Consider the following 23,099-nt stretch of genomic DNA (forward strand, 5'->3'; position numbering starts at 1 on the left):
TTCTTTCAGGGTTATTTTTTTGCTGCAATATTTTTGTCCTCCTTTTGTTTTATGGATATTGTTATTGTATTCCTGTATTACGCATCTCTTTTATCTCTTATATCTTACACATACATATGTATATTGTGTTGTTCTTGTAATGTTTTACTTAGCAAAAGCACCTATATGAAGATGTAAATCCTTCGTACGTATAACCCTCCAAAGCCCATTTGTTTACATTGTTGTATTTGTAATGTGGTGGAATTCAACGAGAGAAATTGACGTGTTTTCACGCATACATTGAATCGTCTACTGAGTTTTTAGGGGAAATTTAATTAATTAGAGAAGAAATTACACGCATATGAATGAATTTATGAGTCTGATTTCCGGTTTAGCTTGTAGGAAAACCAAGATGGCTACCGAGGATTTATATCAAAAACACTATATGAAGATATAAATCCTCGGTAGACATCTTGGTTTGCCTACAAGCTAATCCGGAAATCAGTCTAATAAACTTATTCTTAGTGTGCGTGTCATTTCTCCTCCGATTTTATGAAATTTCCCACAACTTAGTAGTTGATTCTAGGTATGCGTGAAAACACGTACATTTTTCTCGTTTAAATCGTCCACATTGCAAATACAACAATGTAAACAAATATGTTTTGGAGGGTGATACTACGAAGGATTTTTATCTTCATATAGAGTGTTTTTGATTTATTTCTTTATTAGAATGTTTTTGTTACTTAGTTTGTTTATTTTTATTTCTTCCATTCTAGGATACGTACGTAGGTACATATGCACTCAAGTTTCTTTAAATTTTAAAATAAAATGCTGGAATCTATTTATGGTGTTAGAAAATATACCAATTGGAATAAGGTGGTGAAAACTAACTCCTCTTTAGATATTCCCTTAAGTATCACATTACTTATCACTTTTCATAGTTTTATTTTTTTTAGATTTCGAAGCATTATAACTACCGAGCCCGCATACTATAGTAAATTGTACGATTATATTAATATTATATTAATGTAAGCCAGGCACATCACATAAGTTTTAAAACTAAGATAAGTGACTTCACCATTTGGTACATAGTCAAAAGATTTAAATTAATTCCGAATACCAGTAAATTGACAATCGGCAGTAGTTACAGAGATGCCGCATGTCCCCCGTACATACACTGTTATTTAAATGTAACCACTGTTTTTATTAAAACAAGCTTATATAAATACCCAACAGATTAAAATATAAAAGTATTTTTAACAATTTTGACAAAAGTAAACCATCTAGTTTTGATTGTTCGATTAAGAATTAGTAGGACTATGGAGCAGGTTATTGTATCAGTAAAATCCATCAGTAAAATTTTAGTTTTTAGATTTTGAACATCTTACAGACTTGTTACTAGCGAAAGATTTATGCAATAAAATGAATCCTATATGCAAGTATTTTTTTGAAACAGGAAACGATGCATTTTAAAGTTTTATTTAATTTTTAAATCCATTTTAATTTTTTTTAATGATAAAATTTAAGCCGACTGCCAAAAACCAAACAAAAATCCAATTTTTTACTGCTCCGATCACATCATTTAAAAAATACTGATGAAAGCAACAGTAAACAAATTGTCTGAAGCGCGAAGCTCGATGTTATGATCGATATATCTCTTGTCTTGGGAAGGCCTGGTATTTTTTGAGAAGCTCTTTTATTTATTATACTCAAAGCTGTTGAAATCAATAATTTTGTTTATTTTTTGCACGACTCATGATAAAATCAACTTAATTTCACAGAGGAACAAACGATAAAAAACAAATGAATACCAAAATTTACTGATTGCTATAAACACTCATCAGCAAAACATTTCAGATTCCTCCTGTTTCAAATTTTACTGATAACCGGTCTCTATATGATGTAATTAAAATCATTTTAAAGCATTAGACAATTTTGAAGAACATATTTTTTTTAATATTGAGTTTTCATGCAAACTTTTCAAAAACTGTTGACATAAATATTTCAATTTAACTTTTGGATTCTCCTGGATTTCAAAATCAGTAGAGTTTCTTATTGTTCTTTAATTATTAAGATTAAGCTGTTCAAATATTTATTCTTTATCGCCAAATTTGCACGCACACCGTTACCGTAGTAATAGTCAGCTATTTATTGGACAAAAATTACGGTCGTAATTATACTTACTTTTAACAATTTTTATCACGTAAATCTTTTATAAATAACTAAATAAGATTAGTTTGACTATTTGAAATTTGTTTTGGTTATAATTAAGTTAATTCTTCATGTGTCATGTGTTCCAATATTCAAGCTACTTAATATAGTTTCTTTAGTTGAAACGAAATTCAGGACTTTGTATAGCAAAACGTTTTCTATTTTTCTCCTTACTTCACTTTTCTCATTTTTGTAAAAGGAACAAATGAATTAAATTAAACAGGTAATAGTTTTATAATTTAATTTTTCGGTTTGTTTCCTTTCTTCCGAATGATCTAACTTTTTTCAAAATTTACAGTTTCTACTATGTTGGGAAATGTTTTTTGAATACTGTATCTAAGTAACTGCTTATGATTTTAAATTAAAATTTAGTTAAGTGCATGTCGTTAGATATTTTTTTATTGGCAAAAAGAAATTTACAGAGCTTACAATATTTTAAAGTCATTGCAGAGCACAGAGATACGTTGTATCACATTGTATCTTAATACTGAAAAATAATAACAAGATTTTTAAACAGCATGTGTATATCTTAATATTTATAAGCTTGAAGGAAAACATTGCAAAGAAAAAAACCTCATTTTAATTTTGTTCATAATTATATCACATATAAGTTATGCTTAGATTTAATAGTAACTAGTTTCTGATGATTTTTTTTTATCAGTGAAAAAATAAATATATAAATATATAGATAAATAAATAGGCGAACAAATAAATAAATAAATACACAAGTGAATAAATAATTAAGTTAATAAATAAATAAACAAATAAAAAAAAACAAATAAATACATAAACAAATAAATAAATATATATAAATAAGTAAACGAGAAAAAATGTATTTAAAAAAAAATAAGTAGACAATAGAATGAATATATAATTAGATGCATCAATTAATTAATAAACCAAAAATACATGTAATGATGCATAAATAAACAATATAAAAAGTATTGTTAATACAAAAAATAATAAATAATACATAAATTATAAGATGTATGAGCAATACAAGAAACAAAATTATTTGACAATTTGTTAAATTGGGTTTGAAATTAGAACGTGTTCACTTAGTTCATATTTTCTAGAAATTTTTTTATTGAGAATTTCAATTTAATTGTTTTTTTGTAAGACGTTCGTTGTCTCTGTGTGCTAGGCTTGGGTTGGGAAATGCCAGGCGAGCGTGAGCATCATTTTTTAAATTTTGTTTGGATATTCTTGTTTCTTACATTTTTGTGTTACGAATTTATAGCTGATATTTCTTTCTTTTTTAGGAGGCATTCTATATCGTGGGAATCTACATTTTTGGTAAGAACTTCCTTTTTTTATTAAGGTAAATCATAGCATTCTGTGAAATAATTATATATTGCGTTTATTTCTTTGTCAATATGGCCACAGATTGTTTTTGTTCTTAATAATTCTTATTTTTTAATAATTCACTTAAGTTTATTTAAATAACATGAGAAATCTATATATAATTTATTATAAGAAATTAATTTTAAATCAAGTAGTACTAAATCGCTGAATTTTCGTACTAAGGATGAATGAAATCAGAATTTCAACTAAGATGAGTGAACAGGGTAACGCACCAATGCATGCTGTGGTAATTGAAAAACCACATGTTTGTTGTTGAGAATTTTTTGAATGCACTAATTATGTTCTACGATCTTAATGAAAATGTTTGTCCATAAATACGATGGTTTTTAGAAACAACTGCTTTTAAAATAAGCTAAAATTCCTTTTTTTTCTGTTCAACAAATTAACGAATTAATATTAACTTAAAAAAGAAATAAAGATCATTTGTTATCAGTTTTACCAAAACCCTAGAGTGAGTATTGGGAGATTGGGCCCAAAGAATAGCAAATGGTATGGGATGAGAATCTATATTTCCGTATTATCGGGGAGGTGCAATCTTCAGACAAAAATTTTACTTCAGGGTAAAAAATAAAAATTTCGGTTATAATTAATTTAATAATGAAATTCTGAATTTACAAAAATTTAATTTAATATATCTTATATTGTTATTAATGAAATTTACATCTTTTCATCGACATTACAAATATGTACATCAAAGTAAACAAATGGGGTTTGTAGGGTGATACGTACGAAGTCTTTATATCTTTATATTGTGTTGTTGAACTATGGCTTCAACCAAATAAGTTGACCAATCTACTGCGCAGGTGTCTTTAAATTTCTCTGATCATATCTTTAATTTTGAAAGATACACAAAATTCTCTGATAAAAAAAAAAAACAAATAAATACAAGGCACCGGCCGTTGTTTTCATTATCGCTGCTACGATCGCACAGCAGCACAAAGTAGGGTGACATTTGCTTATAGCTCCGTTTACATTTAAATAAAGATGGTATTTCTTTTAATGAAATATGTTATGGAGTATTTGTCTTTCACAGATTTATGGATAAAAAACAGATCTTAAATTGTAAACCAAAGACACTCCATATAAAGACCGGAATCTTTCGTACGTTTTACCCTTCTACACCCATTTGTTTAACTTGTTTTTTTTTGACACTATGTCAATTAAGAAATGCGAAATCCAACAATAATTCGATGCGGTGTATTTACTTTTTTTGAACGATGTTGTTTTTTTTTAAATTGCTGTGGGGAGACTTAAGATTAAATGTATTGTGGGAAGGGTTTTAAATTTTCTAAATTCAGGTGATGTCATATTTGAAGGTTTTTTTTTTTTTAATTTAAGAACTTAACTTATAGTGAAATTGCCAAAACTTGGCCACTTTTTTGGTAATCATCCAAATTCTTTTATGAAATAGTCATGGCTTTTAGACAAAAAATAATTATTATTAGAACATTCAAAAAAGATAATGTTTGGAACGTATAACTTAACCTGGATCAGAACTCTTTATTAACTTCCCATATGAAGTTATTGTAATGGGTCTATTTGTCAAATTGAAAAATTTGACATATCTCGATGTTTCAAGGTGCGTGCGATGTTTCAATAACACTGAAAAAAATGTATCGTCGAAAATTTTACGAATAAAAATGATTTTATCTCCAAAACAATGGTGTGCTACGAAAAATAACTTTTTCAAAATCTGGTTAAATTTTGAGAAAAATCGAATTGTCAGTTTTTTTTTTATAAAAAGGATTTTATATAAAAGGTTTTTATTTTGTATAAAAAAAACTATTTATTTGATTTTTATCAAAATTTTACCAGATGTCAAAAACGCTATTTTTCGTTGCACACAATGTTTTGGAGATTAAATCATTTTTATTCGTTAAATTTTCGAGGTGACAATTTTTGTTTTATTTATAAAACCTTTAATTGTTTTTTTTATTTTTTTCAAAAATATACTGGTTTGCTATCACGTTACAATATATAATATAAAATTTAATTCAAGTCTATCTATATCACATAAAACTTTAGGGGTAACCAAAATGTTCACCGTTTTTTAAAACTGCTATGTTAAAAAAAATTACCCACGCAATTTTCTTGAGAGCCCTTTCTGCATTATTATCTCTAGAGCAAAATGTATTTGAAATCGATATCTCTTCTGGTTCTTGAGCTATGGACGAGGAAAACAACGCACGAACGGACGGATGTACAGACTTTTATTTCAACTCTAGGGACCTTGAAACGTCGAGGAATGTCAAAATTTTTAATTCGATAAATCGGACCCATTACAATATCTTCCGATAAATGTATTACAAAATACAATGGGGTTAAATATAAAAAAGCACCTGTAAGTTCGGACTAATTGATAAATCGTTTAGGGATTATTGTTTGTTTTAATTTACCTACGAGTTATTAAGATTAAATTCTCCTAAAGTTTTAATAATGGTACCCACAAGTTTTTAGGAATTAATGTTTTCTTCAGAGAGAAAAGTTGAAAAACAAATTATTTTAAGGAATAATTAACATTAATGTTTTATCCTAAACTAATTATTATTCATTTTTATTTCAGAATAAATAAAAAACATAATAACAAAATAAACATAATTTAAATAATAATGGTTTATTTACATATACTAAATTTGAATAACTAATATTCCTAAGCCCAAGCCACTTGGCTTATGGGAATATGTCATATTCTTTTCTTCTATATTCCTGAATTTTTCTTAGACACTCCACTCGAATGAGTTTAATTTATTTTCTTTCACAAAGAAATGTATTTATTTTGCAGCTAAATCCGTTTCTTCTTAGAATCCTGTTGAGAGACACAATACTGAAGTTAAGATTCAGATCTTCCTGTACTCTGTCTCTCAACATTTTTTGGGACATCATAATTTTTTCTTCTTGGTGGAAGTTGTACATTACACACCGAAAAGCTGCGGTGTCAAATTTGTCTAGTCCAGTCTTAATTAATATTAATTAACTCGCGATCAAGGGGTTTTAAATACCTTAAACATGCTTAAGTTTTAGGAAAATAGGAAAGGATTAAAGAGGAGATACTAGTGTACATTGGCCTTAAAGTTTTAAATATCAGATTGAGAAGGTTAAAGCATTTCACATTCTTGATAAGCAGTTAATTGCAGAAATTGAGCTCAAGGGAAGCAACATTTGTTATTCTAAACAACTTTGTTTGTTAAAATATTAATAAAACAACGGAAGGTAATAAACATTGTTGAGGTGTTTGAGGGTGTAAATATTTCGTTTTAGTTATATTGCCTATCATTTTCAAAGCCTGTTTTTGGACTATATCAAAGAGATTTAAACTTGTTTTTTGGGAACCTGCCTAGATATGCGAGTTATATTCAAGCTTTGGAAGAATGATGATATTTTAAATTACAGCCAGATCATGAGTACAAAATGTCTTGCACCGTCAAAAAAACCGTAAGCACCTAGCAACATTTTTGGCAATATCGAAAATGTGATCATTCCATATGAGGTAATCTGTGATACACATATAGAGTACTGAAAGTTGATTAATTTCTTGGACGCAAGTATTAACCATGGATAGTAGTTAACGTTTTAACGACAGGAGACAACATAAAGTTTTTTAATCATTAAATTCTGTACGGTTAATAATTCCTCATTGGACAATTTTGTTGAGATCGGAATTTAATGAACTTAAAATGACAATGACTCCGAATGGCAGTGTTGTGAATTAGAAATGAACATGAAAATCTGAGGGTACTGCTGCCAGCGAAATAGTTTATTGGATTAGAAGTGGCAGATAAGAGATCGTTTATGAAAATAAAGACGAGAGTTGGAGACAAAACGGTGCCCTTGGGAACACTAGCATTGATTTTTTGATTCTGAGACTTGAAACAATCCAATTTGTTTCGTAATTCACTTGAGTTTTCAAGAAACAAATTATCTGCTTCTTCCAGTTTTGCATTAAATACCTTAACAACTATCTTACACTCCTGGCTTCCAATAGGTTTTTTTTTTCTGAATGGATCCATGGACATTTCTTTTAAATGTATTTAGTTCTATGACTCCTGGTTGTGTTTTTAAAACTGAATTCCAAACCAAAGTAAATATCTGAATTCAGTCAAACACAAACATAAACTCATACAATCAATCTCATTTCAATTTTAAAGAAAAACATAATTGAGTGAGGCATAAATTAAAAAAAAAATCAACTTTGAAATAAAAATTAATTTAATTACCATTAAACATGTAACTTTTAAGAATTGACCACTAACATCTAAAAAACCGAAACAGGAAAGATAACAAAATAAAAATATGAAAATCTAGCTATCGGAATTAAATAAGTATGGCAGCTGGAAAGGGTTAACATATATCCAATTGTTATATCCGCTGAAGGATTAATATCTCACAACCTAAAGAAGAACCGCAATCATATCGGAGTCGATCAAGAAGCTGCAAGAATAGGACAAAAAGCAATAATATTACAAACTTGTCCCATAGTGCTCAAATTTCTGTACTAGGGAATAAAAAAAAGTAAACAAGTAAATACAAAAATTAAAAAAAAAAACTAGATATGAAAATCGGCTTTTCTTGAGATTGGATGAATTCCCTCCTCATCGAACCTCCGAGCCGAATCCAAGGATCCAGCTCATGTAGCTGAGAGAGTGCAATAACTCGATAATAATAATAATAATAATAATACAAATAATAATAAAAATAATAATAATAATAATAATAATAATAATAATAATAATAATAAAAATAATAATAATAATAATAATAATAATAATAATAATAATAATAATAATAATAATAATAATAATAATAATAATAATAATAATAATAATAATAATAATAATAATAATAATAATAATAATAATAATAATAATAATAATAATAATAATAATAATAATAATAATAATAATAATAATAATAATAATAATAATAATAATAATAATAATAATAATAATAATAATAATAATAATAATAATAATAATAATAATAATAATAATAATAATAATAATAATAATAATAATAATAATAATAATAATAATAATAATAATAATAATAATAATAATAATAATAATAATAATAATAATAATAATAATAATAATAATAATAATAAAAATAATATAAAATTATATAAAATACAACAAGGATTATATATGTTCGTGATTTTGGAGTTTCGAGATTTTGCCTTTTCGGAAATTGATAATTTCGTGATCTTGGATTCTTTTAGTTTTAATTTTTTCGAATTTTGAGTTCTATAAATAATTTTTATCAGACGAAACGTTTCATTGTAGAATTGTAATCTTTTAAAATTGATAGGAACGCTTTCGATTTCAATTTTAAGGGTTTTGTAATAAACGAACAAAGCAAAGTTCAGAAAACATAACATACAGACTTTGAATGACCTTAAATATTAAGGATTGAAATTGAAAACAAATAAAATGTATGTTTTTACAGTCTAATGAGAAACATTTTCCAACTTGACAGTTTTATTCGTTGTTCTGACAAATATTCTTACTATTGCTATAAAAAATTTAAATAGGTAATCGCTTTGAATGCCAAGTCTAAGGAACATTAAAATATACCATAAAATGATGTTATGACACACTTAAAAGCATCCAAAAAGCGAAAAGTAATAACAAAAAAAAAAAAACAAAGTTCGTCAACCTTATTCAGTTTTTTGTTTGCCTTTGTTTTATTATTCTTTTGCTTTACTACGGACCCAGTTTTGCTGCTCTATGCTAGACATGAAATGAAAGGCAAGTTTATTGACACTGAAATTGAAGAAAAATGTGTCACATATGCAAACTAGTTCTGTTTGCATATATGTAAATGTAAAATCACAATGTGCATACTGTTAACGCGTATCTATGTTTTCCATTAAAGTTATTCTTGGATGAGAGAAAAGGTTTCTCTTAGCCAGTTATATTGACAATGGAGATATTGAGACAATCGAACCGACATGCATACAGATGTAGAGTTATACAAACGTATATAATTTTGGTAGGTAGTAGGTGGTTTTCTATAAATTAGGCGAGATTTCTGAAATAGTATTGTTTACGATATGACGCATTAATTTAAAAAAATGCTTTCATACACTGTAGGACAAGCTGGTTGTCTGTGCTTTCGAACAATGAAACATACATTTTGCCTTACTACATTTGAGTTGTATGTCTCTTGTTTTTATTTGAATAAAAAAAGCTTCACAAAAGCTCATTTTCTACATAGGACAGCGTATGGCGTTATTCTGTTGCTGTTGATCTTCAGTTCCCTGAAAATCTAGATTTTTGAGGAGAAGATATGACTTAGGTGATGAAGTCATTCGCATATAGCTTCTTCTTTTGCCATGGTGCGTTGGTTGTTAACCTCAAAAATTAACCGATAGATTTTCATTATATTTTCCCTAAACAAATTTTCTTGACTAGGCTTTCAATAAATAAAAATATATTTGTATTGCTCCAGAAGGGTTCCCCCATAGAACGGTTATTTTGTTTTTAACTTTTCTCAAGAACTAATGATCTGATTTCAACATATTTTTTCCGCACAAGTTGTTATACCGTTTAAATAATGGTGATCAAAAATGTAATTGTCATTTGGTTGGATTAAAAAAAAAACATTTAATTTATTTTCTTTCAAAATTCAATATCGCATAAATGGGTCGACATTTTTCAAGGAAATATCAATATAAAACGTGTAGACTACAAAACTGCGTACCAAAAGCATTTCAAATTGAAACACATATCTTATATATATAACAAATTAATTTAAAAAATAAAACGCTCCAACGAATTTAAATTTTTTTATAATTCAAGGTTTTTTCTTTTAGATAATTAAGTACCCTTTCACCAGGACCAACTAAACAATAGATAAAGATAAGTTATTGCCAATTACGTTTGTTTAGGCAAGCCTATGCTTTTAGACGAATATTTTAATGTGGTCTGATTTAAAATTTAAAACGAATCAATAACACATGAAATCAAATTTCTACGTTTACTAAAGTGTTAACATTAAAAATATAAACGTACTCCACTTAGCCCTGTTAAGTTTCATTATTAACTTCGAAAGTCTGATATTATATGTCAAATGACAGCGTAATGTGTGGAAAATATTTAGCCTGGCTAAGCATTCCACATTCGTGTAGTGCGACTTAAAAAAGAATCTCTATACATAACAAGGCTCAAGGGTAAACTGATGGGTATTCCTAAAAAAAACGGGCGTTACGGTTAAATATTTTGAGGGAAGGAATGCAACTGGCTATTTCGCAAGAGCATTCTTTATGAAAATAGCGATCAAAAAATGACAGGCATGACAGGCACCGGCGCGGCGGTGATCAAGAGATACAAAAGCTTCAGTTAAACAACGGTCACTTATCATTTTTAGAGCTGTTTTTTCAATTCTGTGTTATTGGAGCACCTGCCCAGATATGGAAATCATACTCGAGATTCGGACGAATGCAGGCTTCATACATTATAGCCAGATTATAAGGGGTCAACACTAAGCAAGAGATGGTTTGATGGTTTCTCGATGCAGGTACCACCAATGGATAGTGGCATTGGGAGAGAGTTACGCTTTTGTGACGGTAGGCGTCATTGAATTTTCGAAGCATTCAATTCTACACTTTGATTTCCCATTGGACAATGCTGTCAAGACCAGAATTTAATAAGCTTATCATACGCTACCGTTTAATAATCTACATCCGAAGGACAAGGATGGGAATGTAAAAACGAATATGTATGTGTCATCAGTGAAACAATTTAGAGGGTTAAAAGTTTCAAACAAATACATGACAGGTGTCCTCATAGCAATAAAAAAAATCACATTTCTCTTCCTCTGTATCGTTTCCGTTTTAACTTTCAATTGAACTGGCCTGTGTAAAGTATTAATGGTACAGATTAAGACTATTTTTATTTTAAACGTTTATATTCCTCCAAAAAGTTTAGAGTCTGTTTATAGCGATTTATCAGTTTGTCCTCCTCTGACACCAATATTTTACTTCTAGGTGATTTTAATTAACCACACATTGGCTGCATTCAATCGGAAGACGAAGCTTTCCTTGAAGCCTCTCTCTCTTCTTCACAATTGGAAATATCTTTTCTCGATAAAATCCTTTTTAATAACTTACAGCAAACAAGCTGTATTAAAACATCAAAAAAATCGAATTCTCGATTTAGTTCTTTGTTCTGACGCTATTAGTACTCTTTTTCTAGAGTCTAGATCAGGAATTACTAATATTGATAAATATCACTCCATTTGGACATTTTTCTTGATTTAAATAATCATCGTTTTGAACACAGTAATTCCTTTGATTGCTTATATTATTTTGATTTCAGAAGATCTAATTTAGAGTTGTTGTCTGAAGATTTAACCATTTCTGGAATTGCTGATACATTAGCATTTTCTAACATTGACAAAACAGTTTAAAATTTGTATAAGATCCTTAATAATTCTTAAGAATTGTGTTTACTGCGTAACAAAAGAAATAAGGCATGGAAGGCTTACAGAACTTTGTATCCAATCAACTTATCTTTTTATGTTGAACTATTTAACGAATTTAAGTGTCTTTCTAAATTATTTACTGATTTGGGAAACTCGTAAAGTAAAAACAAAATCAGATGGCTTTCCAGATAACTTCATTTACAAGAACCTTTCATTAGATGAAACTGTTGATATCTTTAACGCTTTCGCAACTAAATTTCGTGAGTCATTTGTTAATAGCCCTGAAGAAGGTGATGAATTTATATAATCATAATCTTCACTCCTTTTCCCAATCTAGTTGTACTCACATCCCTGTGCTACAGAGTACGGTCCTTGATCTCTTATCTGTGTTGAATGATGACTGCTCAGCTGGTGTAGAAATGCTTTAGTTAACCCCAAACGTTCATATTCAAGCTTTCTATAAAAACAGGAAAATTTGCCAGTATATGGAAGACGTCATTTCCAAACCTAATTTTCGAGAAGGGTAACAAGGCGGATATAACCAACTACAAAACCCATTGCAAGGCTCTCTCGTATTCCTAAAATGTGAAAGTGTAGCGTTTTTTAGTAAGAATCTCATTTGCGAACAGCAACATGGTTATATGAAAAAAAGATCAACCGTTACAAATCTCCTCACATTCTCAAACATATGTTCTTTCAAACAAGGTTATGAAGTTGACTGTGGATACACTGACTTTTCTAAAACTTAGCCACGAAATCATTTTAATTGAACTTAAAGCTCTTGGTTTTCCACCATTTTTCTTCGCTTGGATCAAATCATACCTTGAAAACAGATCCTATGAGGTAAATTTTAGAAATTGTCATTCAGAACAGAACCTTTTGTTGCTCAATCTTGTGTTCCCCAGGGAAGCCATCTTACTTTCACATTTTAGTGTGGGAAAAATAGCCTTGCACTTAGCACTTTAAAATGCCAGACAATAACATTTACTAAAAAACGAACCGCTAGTGTATTTGATTATTGTGTAACACAGCGAAAATTCTGTCTCGTCTTCACATTAAAAGATATATGTGTTCATTTCTGTTTCAACTTAGAATTTACACATCACAATAATTTTATTGTCAATAAGACAAGTTCTATGCTTGGTTTTATCAGACGCTGGGCAAAGGAGTTCAATGATCCCTATGTTACTCTTTCTTTGTATATCATATTTGCTATCTTGCGTATATTTGAATTACCGAGGCGGAACTTATCACCTGCGTACATTTAATTTTATACATATTGACTTCCATAGGACTAACTATAGGAAGAATAAAGCTTTAAATCAAACGAGCATTTTATCCAACTTAAACTGCTCATCGATAAGGTGGGATTAAAATCATTGTTTAGAACCAGTGCTCCACTATCGTAAACGTCTTAATTTAAGTTTTTGTTCTGTAATAGTTCATGTTAAATGTTAATTATATTTTGTATTTTGTGCGTGTGTTAGGCTATTATTGTTTTATTTTCTTACCAGCAACAAACACATTCACTTATGAAAAGCCTCTGATCGTAGTTTGACGCTTGCCATAAGCTAACTACTTTCCAAAAATTCTGAAGTGTAAAAAAAAGACAAAAGACCAACGAAGAAGAGATTCGTCAATAAATTTGATAAGGGAGTTTGGTGCAAAACTCTATCAAATGCCTTTCAAATATCAAGTACAATAATCTTGCTTTCTCCAAATGATGTAAGAATTTTGAGTAACAGTATTTTGTACATAATACAAAATTGCGATTTATCTAAAGATGAACTAGTTTAATATCAATTCATTGATTTGAAGTTGACTGTTGAGAAAAAGATAGCTTAAAACTTTATAATAATATTTTATTTGTTAGATATTACAATTATCACAAATTATCAATTTTAATCAATTTCCAGAAAATCTTAAAAAATGTAACCCCTTTTTTCCGGAAGACCTCTTCCGATAGATGACAACCTTATGAAAATACTTTCTATTGTTTTTGAGATTATTGTGATAATATAGAAAACATATATTACATTTATTCATATTATTTAGTTAGTGCTGATGTCAAACGTCGGCATCTTCTTTGTCAAAACTTACTACACAAATCAATTGTCTGATTAAAAAACAATTTGTTTTATAAAGAACTCTCATTAATTGGATACTAAATTTTCCGACTGATTGATAATTTTCAATATTTTTTGAAATCTGAATAAATTAGAATGTAACTGATGCTTTTATTTTCAAAAGAACTTCATACATATCATCACTTAAACAAGAAGAACTTTAAGAATTCACTGAAATCCCAACCATCTATTATCATATAACATAAGGATTAAAAAGTGAGAGCTGAAATAAATACATTTGAGAAACATTTAAGAAATAAGCTTTATTTATTTAAGCTTAGCGTCCATAATGTAACGATAAAATAGAAATATGTCAATTTTAGTATAACAGAAGAAAGATTTTATAATATATAATTATTTATTACTGTGATTTAAATGTAAAAGTGCTTATATTTTCAATCTTACACCTTTATTTTGAGATTGTATGTATTTTATTTGTGATGAAAAATGTTATTTTGATAAAAAAAAGAGTAAGATTTAAAAATATTTAATGAATTTTAAAATTTAAAAATATACCTCCAGAAAAAGTTTGTTTTCAAAAATTAAAACTTTATTTTATTTCTAAACAATTGTTAAAGTTTGAGTTTACAAATATTTTTAATGTACAGTTATTTGGAGTTTATTAATATGGGCTTTACATTGTAATTTCCCCAAAAAATAAGAACCCATTTTCGAGATAGCGACTTTCAAAAAAATATTTAATATTCATTCAAAAATAGAAACAAATACAATGACATTTTTTATCATCAAATATTATTGAGTCAAAATAGGAGGCTGAGCATTATTTTTTTGTAATAAAAGAAGCAAAATTAAGAAGAAAAAAATTAGAGAAAATTAAAAAAAAATCTGTTGGTTTGTTTTGAAAAAAAAAATGGGAAATTTCGATTTTTTACCAAAACAATTGTACGGGGACTACCTACTGTTATTTTTAGTGCAAAAACATGAAAAAATCGCCTAACGCTTATCAGCTCAAAACCTTAATTTCCAAATTTAAAGTCAATCGACCCAATGATTTGGGCTGCAGGCGCCAGGGCACCAAGACGATCGGAATCGGGGGATCTAGCTATTGAGAAAGAAAAATATTTAACAATGCAAAGTACACAGTACAGTATTGGGGGTTATAAAGAAAACTGTATCGCACATATTTATATTTGTATAAATCAATTTAAAAATTAATTTACAAATTTCCATTGAAACATTCATGAGTTGATACGTCAAATATTCAGATTGACAAATGGGAAACTTGATCAAATTTTTGTATTAAAATAATACGTTTAATATATTATGTTTGCTTATGGAGGCCATATATTTGTTAAGGACTTTATGATTAAAGCAGTATCTTGAACAACATGAAACGTGCAAATAACATGAAACTCTCCATTAACGTCTGAGTCCATAAATGTCACAGTAGACTATTAACATTGATCACCCCCACGTAAGTGTTATGTTAGAGACGAACCCTAATTTTGGAAAGTAGGAATTAATAAAAAAGAATACAATAAAAATACATGGTGTCGTGTCTAAGCAATTACCATACATATGGGTATGCTTTGTGATTAAAACGGATACATCAAAAGGACAATTTAAAAGCTTTCTCATAAATGAATCTTGGAAGCTTGAAATTTCTGGACTTAGTCGAACATTGATTATAAATATAATAGCAACTATAGTTGCGCCTGGTATACTTTATTTTATAACAAATTTGGTTAGCATAAAATAGATTATTAAAAGATAGATTTTGAAACATTCTTAAAAGGTGCCCCTCTCTTAGTCTTAACGTGATGTTGTAAAACCTATAGCCTTACCCACTGATTGGGCTGAAAGAATTTTTTTAAAATCGGACCAGTAGCTCCTGAGATTAGCGCGTTCAAACAAACAAAGAGACACACTCCTCAGCTTTATAACATTAGTATAGATTCTGGGAAAATAGAGGGTAGAAATATATATAAACACTAATTTAACTTAAAATGTACCTTATCGGTCTTCCAACTGTAATAATGAGATATACTCAATTTAGGTCGTATTTTCATTATTTAATGCCACTGTTAACTGCATAAAGAATTTAATTTCAAAAAGTGATGCAAAACGTAAATTTTTAAGCCCTGAACAATATATTAGCCTTTTTTGTTTTGATCAGTTTGTCAGAACCAACACAAAACGTGTTGTTTTTAATCCACTAATCAATCTAACAGAATTTTTAGTATCAGTCAAAGTAAAAAGCACAGCAGATACCTATTTCAATGCTTACTAAAGAACGCCCTCAGCCAGTTAATCGTCGTCACTCACAACTTGAAAAACATACGTCTCAGGAACGTGATCATCAACAGCAGCGGTGCGGTCTCGAGTACTATACATACAATTGTTTTTTTTATATTTCCGTAAATTTATAAATACAAACATGCACAGCATATGCGGTGTTCAATGAAAATATTATTCTTAACTCGCTCATATGAGGTTACCTAAGTCTCCTATTTACATACTTGTCAAGGGTGTTGTGAGACACTCGTATTCTCCCCTCGCTCTTGACCAATGCCACCGTTTTAGTCTGGCTGTTAGTTTCCACCATTCCACAAAACTTCGATTCATCTAAACACAAATTACAGCGTTCGGCGTTCGTGTTACTTAATCAGACTTGTTGATTAGAATTTTCGTTGAGCTATGCTTTCAACATTGTTGGTATCATTTTGTAATAATAAATAGGGAGTACGCTTGTGGAAGGCAATATTTACTTTGGGGTTGAACTATCAGAAACACGTGAGCCACGTGAGCAGTACTTGGCTGGTTCAAGTAATTTTATCATTTTTTATTTAGGAAGCTAGAACAAAACGACAATGGTGTTGTTTGTGTGACGATCATAATATAGCAATTACGATTGCAACGATGGTGGCGATTCAAGTATTGAACGTCACAGTATGTTATGTAATTATAAATTATTATATAGATTGAAGGTTAAAAGCGTTAGAATTACAAATAATATAACTACAGTTTTTTTTTTATTTTCTTAATTATTTAATTTCTATAATTTAATAGAGAACTTACGACTAAGGATGTTTTGTACTTAAGCACATGATTGAACGATGTCACCTAAATAAAAGAGAGTGGCGTGTAAGCATAGGACACCAATAAAAATGATAAGATACTAGCGGTAACAAACGGGAATTTGGTTTCCAATATATAAATATAAAATATATGTTTATATACAAACAAGTATGTAAAAAATAAAGACGAATTGCTTTATATTTAATAATTTTACGTACAAAATTTCTCAAGAATTTTATTGTTGTGATCGTCAGGTGGGGGTATGAATATGTTTTGATGTCGGACCCCACATAATGTACATGAAGCTATACTTAAACGCGTAAAATTTGAACCATCTTTTAAAAAAAATATAATTATAAAGTGCATGATCGATGGACATTTCGTTTTTACATAACATTACATTACATTACACACTACTCAGCACATTGATTTACAGAGTTGAGAACACAACACCTTGAGCGACTAGACTAGGTGATAACAACACAAGACATTAATACAAGACAGAAGGACATAGGAGAAAGAACAACAGACAGAAAGAACACATGACAACAGCACGCGGTAGGTTTCGAGACGGTCCTCCATCTGTGTACTAACCACTATCACTGCACTGATGCTTGATTTCGGTGATCGATGTGAACCGAAGCTCTATCAGTGGTTAGGCCGTTGCCAACGATTTTGTTTTATTTAATACACCTTAAGATGATTGACAAAAAAGGATACCGACATAATACACAACCTCAAAATGTCCAACAATAAAATCCCTACACTTTGACTTTGACTTCTAAAATTTTCAAACACGATGCTTGTTGGTTTTCATCATTTGTGTGTAAGGCTTGGTACTATATTGTGGACCAACAATTTTACTCTGATGTTCATCAAATTTAAATGCAGAAACTGCTATTGCTGATGAGAATAGTTACTAGGGTTCGTACTTTACTCCGGTCGAAGTAAATATTTGGTTTTGGGGAATTGGGAATTTTGGGAATTAAGGAGATTTTAGATTTTGGGATTTCGTGAAGGGGATTTTGTATGGTGGGTTTTGCTTTGGGCTTAAAGTCCTGACCTTGAAAAAAAAACTACAAAACAAAAAGGACATTTCATTTTGTTTAATGAACTATGGAATTTCAAAGTAATTACCTTTTTCTATTATACCGCCCAGGCTCAAGGGTGGATATCAAGAGGTTGCTATACACCGACCCTAAAATCCAGTTTTTGTGCATTACGACGACTGAGACACATCTTCTTTAGTTTTCGCATGGAAAATCGAAACACGTTAGTTTTCGCCTAAGACTCTAAATCGTGTTAGTCTTAGTCTTCGCCTAGGATTATGAAAAGTTTTTTTTTTTTGCTAACAACTTAAACGAATTTTTTGTCGGTTCAATGTGAACTTATTTTGAGAGAACTTCTGCAGTATCGTACATTGAATTTATGAATAAGTTTGGACATCCAATTTTAATTTCTAACCTTAGAAGTTTTTAAAAAATATATAAGAATTTTTGTGTTGAAGAACTATATGTCTATTTAAAGTTTAAACAAGCAGTATCTACTAGTTTTATGTAAAATGGTTTTAATGGAGACAACGGCCTAGTCACTGATAAAGCATTGGTTTCCATCGATCATCGAAATCAAGCATCATTGAGCGTGGTTAGTAGACATACATATGTACTGTACATATGATGGGGGACCATCTCGAAACCTGCCGCGTGCTATTGTCATGCGTTCTTTCTGTTTCCTCTGTAAATCTTCCCTGTATTAATTGTCTTGTGCTGTTATTAGCTTATATAGTCTTGTCGCCCAAAGGTACTGTGTCTCTACCCTGTACATTTATGTGCTTAGTAGTATGTAATGTAATGGTACCAGGGAAAAAGCTTCAATGTGCTCGTACATAATTGTTAAACATTGGGTGTTATACTTCTGGAAATCAGAGTTGCAAGAACTGAAGTAACTTTCTAGCTTAATCTACAATTTAATTTAAAAGCTAGTTAGTGACTAATGAATTAAGACAATATTTAATTTTCAAGTTAGTGATGTATTAACTTAAAAAATTAATTCATTGGCTGGTCGGTTACTTAATAATTAAAACAAAATTGAAATCATAAGCTATTGAGCGACTTATGAATTTAAAAAAAATCACACACTGATAACTTCACGATAATTTGTCTGTCGATTTGTCTTGCTTAAAAGGTTTGTACGTTTTGTTAAAAAAAGTTGTCGGTTGAATTATTCCTAAAAGTTTAAAAACTACCAAAAATATTTTGCATATGATGGAATAGTTTGATTTCAAAATCTATTTTTGGTAACGAGATTTTTAAAAATTTTAGTAGCATTTCTTACAAATTTTTATTTCTTACATAAACATATACAAATTGGATACACAATTAATTTGAAGTTAAAATCTTCTATTACTCACAAGATATCGAGAGCCGAACATACATTTTTACCAATTTTAAATACTATTTTTTGTAGACTTTAATTTTTATGAAAAAACTAACTGTTGGATTTTTATTAACAACCTACTGAATGTTATAAACGATATTTATTGCGAGATAAAATTAGTTGAGTAGTAATTATATATTATACTCAGTTAGTGAGTTGTTACAAACTTGAACAAAAAGAATAAAACATTTAAATTTAATTCTTTTGAATTTATTTTTGCATTACATTTTGATCCATTCTGTTCAAAGTCCTTCCTCTTTAAATACCAAACCAGTGAAATTGTATACCAGCTTTAACGTTTCCGTCTTCGGTCTTAAATAATAATTTTATTATTGTAATAAAAGGTAACGGTAATAGAAAACCAGTTATAAAGGTTACAAATGCATATATGTAATAAAGCATGGTGGTGCCCATATCTGATGCTCTCCTAAAGTTCCCCTTAAATAGTTTACAACAACGTAATACGTTACAACGTTAGACACAGCAAAAAAAAAATGCCCACTCAATTTTATGGAGAGTCCTTTCTGCATATTTCTGCATTATAATCTGTATAACAAAATTTATTTGAAGTCGATATCGCTACTGGTTCTTGAGCTATGGCTTCACGGACGTATGGACAAACAGACGAACGGACGTATGAACGTACGTACACACGCTCGAACAGACATTTCTAGAAAAATCTTTTATTTGGACTCAAGGGACCTTGAAACGTCGAAAAATGTCAACATTTTCAATTCCACAAATCGGACCGATTACAATAACTTTTTAATATAATTTAAAAAAGCTAAAATAAAATAATAGTCACCTCGAATATTTTTCGAACAAAAAATGATTTGATCTTATAAAAAATACTGTTTTCGACCTTCAGTAAAACGAGTACAAGAATACAACAGTCAGTTTTTTTCATAAAAATCTACAAAAAATGTTACACAAATTTCATAAAGATTGATTTTTAATCCTCGATATTTTATTATTTGTGTAAGGAGTTTTACTTAGAAAATCTTATCTGGATAGTCATTCCGTAATTTTCGAGACAAGGCTTTGAGTCTCTTAATTACTTAGCTAAAACAGACCAGAGTAATTTAGGTGATTATTTAGACAAATATTTGCATTTGTAAATTTGTATGATAAGTATGTATTTATTCATAGAAAAAAATGAATGTTTACAATAAGGTCCTGTCTACAATTTTGAGTCACCGAGAATTTAAGGTAGGGATTTGTTGTACACCCTGACCCATTTTTACAGTAGCTGAACTGTTAGTACTAATTATATAGCCTTTGTTTGAGCCTTTATTTTTAGATATTCATGAATTATGATTTATTTTTACATTAAATGTGTTTTTAAGCAGTTATAAAAAGTCCAGTCAAAATAAAGAGACAACTCTTTAATATACCTTTTAAAAGAACTTCTAACATTTGTGCGTGAAATGCACCAAAAACCCTCTAAGCTATTGTACTTTGGCTATTAAATATGGCATACTGCAATGCTGCCATATGTAGGAAGTCGTCCAAATTAAATATTTAGACCCTTCTTGCCAAAGCCACGTAATAAAAGTGAATTTAGGATTATTGTCATGGTACCTTACCTGACAGAACGCGTCGTCGATAGAAACCCACATTTTATCAATATACATATTATGTAATGTATATTTGTAAGGTTCATTTTGCCAAATACCAGCTTACAACGGTTTCAGGACTTAATTTTGTACTTTTTTTGATCGAAATTTCAAAACCGATATATTTCCTTTGTTTCTGTGAATACAAATTTAAAATAGCAACAAAAGGCGTTTTTGTCACCAGCGGGAAATAGGAGCCAGTGTCGATTTCATCGGCTAGACTATTTAAGAAGATGAATGTTTTTTATGGGAATCATGCTAAGCTAGCGATTTGTTTATTTCAAACAGAAAAGAAAAATAATAATTTTTTGATATCGAAGAAAATTTATAAACAAAAAAACAACAATCCTTTTTGCTACCATATATTTATAATTAAATATAAAGATTACAATAGTGTGTGAATATTGTACAAACTTGTTTGATCATATAAAGGGTGATTTTTTTGAGGTTAGGATTTTCATGCATTAGTATTTGACAGATCACGCGGGATTTCAGACATGGTGTCAAAGAGAAAGATGCTCAGTATGCTTTGACATTTCATCATGAATAGACTTACTAACGAGCAACGCTTGCAAATCATTGAATTTTATTACCAAAATCAGTGTTCGGTTCTAAATGTGTTTCGCGCTTTACGTCCGATTTATGGTATACATAATCGACCAATTGAGCAAACAATTAATGCGATTGTGACCAAGTTTCGCACTCAGTTTACTTTATTCGACATTAAACCAACCACACGAATGCGAACAGAAGAGAATATTGCGTCTGTTTCTGAGAGTGTTGCTGAAGACCGTGAAATGTCGATTCGTCGCCGTTCGCAGCAATTGTGTTATTCGACCACATGGAAGATTTTACACAAAGATCTTGGTGTAAAACCGTATAAAATACAGCTCGTGCAAGAACTGAAGCCGAACGATCTGCCACAACGTCGAATTTTCAGTGAATGGGCCCTAGAAAAGTTTGCAGAAAATCCCCTTTTTTATCGACAAATTTTGTTCCGCGATGAGGCTCATTTCTGGTTGAATGGCTACGTAAATAAGCAAAATTGCCGCATTTGGAGTGAAGGGCAACCAGAAGCCGTTCAAGAACTGCCCATGCATCCCGAAAAATGCACTGTTTGGTGTGGTTTGTACGCTGGTGGAATCATTGGACCGTATTTTTTCAAAGATGCTGTTGGACGCAACGTTACGGTGAATGGCGATCGCTATCGTTCAATGCTAACAAACTTTTTGTGGCCAAAAATGGAAGAACTGAACTTGGTTGACATGTGGTTTCAACAAGATGGCGCTACATGCCACACAGCTCGCGATTCTATGGCCATTTTGCGGGAAAACTTCGGAGAACAATTCATCTCAAGGAATGGACCGGTAAGTTGGCCACCAAGATCATGCGATTTGACGCCTTTAGACTATTTTTGTGTGGGGCTACGTCAAGTCTAAAGTCTACACAAATAAGCCAGCAACTATTCCAGCTTTGGAAGACAACATTTCCGAAGAAATTCGGGCTATTCCGGCCGAAATGCTCGAAAAAGTTACACAAAATTGGACTTTCTGAATGGACCACCTAAGACGCAGCCGCGGTCAACATTTAAATGAAATAATCTTCAAAAAGTAAATGTCATGGACCAATCTAACGTTTCAAATAAAGAATCGATGAGATTTTGCAAATTTTATGCGTTTTTTTTTTTTTAAAGTTCTCAAGATCTTAAAAAATCACCGTTTATATGTGACTTTTATAAATGGTAGGATTACGCATTAAATATAGATTTTAGTCCTTTAAAATTGTATGAAGCGATAACCTTTATTTGTTTATTGTTTTATAAATAAATAAATAAATTGGGTGGCGCGACAGTCCGTTGAGAACCAAGGCCTAGTGACTTACAACTCTCAACCATTCCTGTGTGCGA

General features: G+C 30.0%; 1 protein-coding gene across 1 annotated transcript in view; it reads left to right on the top strand.

The window, feature by feature from the left end:
* The window catches only part of LOC129953363 (uncharacterized), a 55,527-nt gene that overhangs the window by 13,384 nt on the left and 19,044 nt on the right, over positions 1–23,099 (top strand). The window contains exon 2 of the mRNA XM_056066496.1: positions 3,453–3,486. The gene's annotated coding sequence lies outside the window, so the exon portion shown is untranslated. The remainder of the gene's footprint in view (positions 1–3,452; positions 3,487–23,099) is intronic.

The sequence above is a fragment of the Eupeodes corollae genome, chromosome X (assembly GCF_945859685.1).
Source record: "Eupeodes corollae chromosome X, idEupCoro1.1, whole genome shotgun sequence".
In the NCBI taxonomy this organism is placed as follows: domain Eukaryota; kingdom Metazoa; phylum Arthropoda; class Insecta; order Diptera; family Syrphidae; genus Eupeodes; species Eupeodes corollae.